Genomic DNA, 3249 nt, shown 5'->3' on the forward strand with positions numbered 1-3249 from the left:
GCGTGCAATGCGCAGCTACTTACCCCCCAATCATCGGTGAACGAAACTGTGGCAGCTACAACCAGTGTACGACCAGTACGCGGTTATTACAGCTGATAATGATGATTTTGATGATGATGACCTATCAAAGCACTGAATAATCAAAACGCTAGACAAAATTTGCTCCAGGTGAGCATTATCTCAGTTTGGAACTCTCAAAACAGAGGTAGAAAAAATCTCAGCAATTCTTAACCGACAGACAAATATTATCAGCCCGCTGACAGTTGACAACTCAGGTCATATCATCGATACTATCCCCTCATGCAAAACACATCAAGCTCAATTTGTTCAAAAATGCAACAATGGGTGATCATCAGTCTGCATGTGAAATTGCTGCTGTCCTCAACTGTTCAAAATTTGCTACGATAGTAGGATGGCTGTGCTGGTGGATCGTCACGTGACCGTCCACATCTTCCCAAAAACATAAAGACAAAGCATGTCGGTGAGGTCCGACAGCTGTTTGATAATTAGTTGTGCATTTGGTGTTTGTCAGCGCAGGCATCTTGCTGCGTCTGACTGCTCGATTAAGATCCATAAATACCTCATTTTTCGACTTGATTCACTAAATCGTTTACTAGAAAATTTACCACGAAATTATAGCAAAGACAGACTATGTTTTGTGAAGCAGCTGGGCAGTCAAGAACTTACGTCTACTAACATTTTGTTGGGCAAGTTCTGCTTCCATTTATGCCAAGAAGTCCCGGTGTTTTCTACAAAAATTCTCGATAGGATTCTTGTGATCTTCAGCTCATCGAGTACAGGATTCACATTTGGTCATCTTAAAAATTTCATCGAAATGACAGAAAAAAGCCCTGACTTCGCTGCTAATATCTGAAAACGCCAAACTCGACTTCTTGGGCCACTGGTATAAATGCACCATAGACTATCGACTGCAGGTTGAACGAAATGTACTGGTTCCCTCCAGTAGAAGCGTCATGTTGTTAATCAACAACTAAAAACAAAATACCATTGCTTGTCTTACTTTTAGCTTTGGTTCGGCCGGAACGTTCAAGTTGGAAACATCTTATAAGAGAAATAAATTTGGGTATTCCTAAAGGTTTTACTTACACGAGACAGCATTGTGCTATGAATACTCCAGCGATAAAACCGATTACCTCATTCACTGTTTAAGCTGCCATGCAACTCATCCATGCCTATGCCTTTTTTCACATGTCATACTTATAGATCTATTGGCTGCTCGATAAACTCCTGAGTCCCCTCAGTGACAAAGCATGGGACCGGGACGTGATACCCCACATGCCCTATCCGATCTTGAGCAGTCGGTTACCATAAGATAGGTATTCTGTGGCTCACAAGCGCGCGCTCCCTCAAGATGGCAGTTTTCCGTCCGTATGAGCTCCAAGATAATCAGATTTATCTCTTTTGCCTTGGATTCGACTGAGCTTTTATAGGTAATCTGCTAGTCTATCACAAATTAGAACATTCCAATACATACGTTTACTCTCAGAGGAGTAACAGCTGACCAGGTAGACCCACAGCCCCTAGATTTTAGCGAAATCTTTTCAAGTCATAGTTGTAAAGACTAAGACCGCAGTACTTAACACAGTTTGATGAGCATGGTGTACTTGAAACAGAAGGTCGAGTGAGAGACGGCACCAGCTATCTATCAGGGAATAATTAGCTCAGGTTACCAATAGGACGACCTGCGTTTGTCAGTGCAGGTGGTGCTTTGGTTGTGTTCAGCACTTTGTATATGTTTGGGGGAGGTGAGGCAAGTCCAACACGCGAACAAAGTTCTTTTAGTTGTCGGTGGTTGCAGGCTTTGTAGAATGCACACCCACAACACTCGTTTAAACAATCGTCCTCCTATTGTGGCGCAATCATTCTAGAGAGTCTACGCTTAATAAGGATAGAACTGGACTCGAATTTCGCTTTTATTAGACCGAAGTGCACATTTTTGGTCGTGTCGGGGTTGGAACTCCGCACATTCAGCATGCGAAGCGAGCCCACCAGAGCCCGCTGGATGCATCCGAATTTATACGTCTGAAGCAGGTGAACGTGTTGACATTTGAGCGATGTGATTGGTAAACCCGACTACCCGAACAACGACCCATTAACTGACTTGGTTTTGACGATCGATCGACCCATCTGTCAGAACTTTTCAGTCAGGTAACGACAAAGATGCTTGGAACCATCTGGATTTCCGATGTGGGTAGTTGTACTGTTCACATTCGCATCACACCCGTTCGAATGGTCATACTTCTGTGCTGGTATAACAATAACATCGCTCAAGCTTGAACACGTTCACCTGTTTTTGACGTGAACGTTCAGATGCGTTCAGCGTGCGCTGGTCATAGACAATATTTTCGCGGTTTTCAACGATAAAACCTAGAAGGACTCGCTCCAAAAGGCCCTCACCACCGTCCGTTTCAGTGCGGAAGGTAAAAACCGATAACCATTTCCACTTCCTAGATGAGCTTAAATGACTTCACCATGGTACACTCAAACAATTGGTGTACCAGAAGCCAACGTGGTCAAACAGATACACTAATTTTAAGAGTTTTTTTCCACTAAAATAGAAAGCTAACCTCATCGATAGCCTTAGTAAGAGAGAGGGATAAATATTCTCTGACGATATGCTAAGACTAAACCCTAAATCTCACCAACTATAGATTGATTCCAGCAATCTGTTGAACCACGTCGAGTTACGCGCAAAACCCCAAAAGCCAATTCTTTCAAATGGAGGTTTATCTACAAATGCGGTACTATAAGTATTAGTGCACAGGAGATGATAGCCATAATACATATCAGAAGGTGAATGTGCACTAATAGAAGTTTTTGTATGGTTGCGACATGTATAAAAATACATACAGTGCGAAAATGGGAGCAAGTCAAAGAGGGAACTTATCGGATGCGAGAGTCCCTTGGTGGAAGTCCGGACGGCGGGAACGTGTTTTTCTCCGCAGTTAAACTGCTACACGTACTCCATGGTTGTCCGTGGACTTGTGGAGAGGTTGACGTCCTGCTCCGTGCGCGCGCGCGAGTCTGTGTCTTGACTGGGTTTGGTTTCTGTTTATGTAGGTCCCAGTGCGTAAATGTGGGCGCGTCGGCACATGATTGGTCGCTACGCTGACTAGGCGGTGCAGACAATCGATGTCCGATGAGTCAGCTTAATGCGACGTGTTTGTGCGTATGAGAAAAAAACAGGCCTCGCGATCCAGTGAGCGACTGTGAGTTGAACAGTCAAGT

General features: G+C 44.0%; 2 protein-coding genes across 2 annotated transcripts in view; one reads left to right on the forward strand and one right to left on the reverse strand.

Annotated features, from left to right (window-relative positions):
* T265_14298 (hypothetical protein) overlaps positions 1-3249 on the forward strand; it is a gene marked incomplete at both ends in the record, with an annotated part of 34861 nt that overhangs the window by 7038 nt on the left and 24574 nt on the right. The window lies entirely within an intron of this gene.
* T265_07447 (hypothetical protein) overlaps positions 1-3249 on the reverse strand; it is a gene marked incomplete at both ends in the record, with an annotated part of 17697 nt that overhangs the window by 5666 nt on the left and 8782 nt on the right. The window lies entirely within an intron of this gene.

The sequence above is a fragment of the Opisthorchis viverrini genome (genome assembly GCF_000715545.1).
Source record: "Opisthorchis viverrini unplaced genomic scaffold opera_v5_179, whole genome shotgun sequence".
NCBI classification, from domain to species: domain Eukaryota; kingdom Metazoa; phylum Platyhelminthes; class Trematoda; order Opisthorchiida; family Opisthorchiidae; genus Opisthorchis; species Opisthorchis viverrini.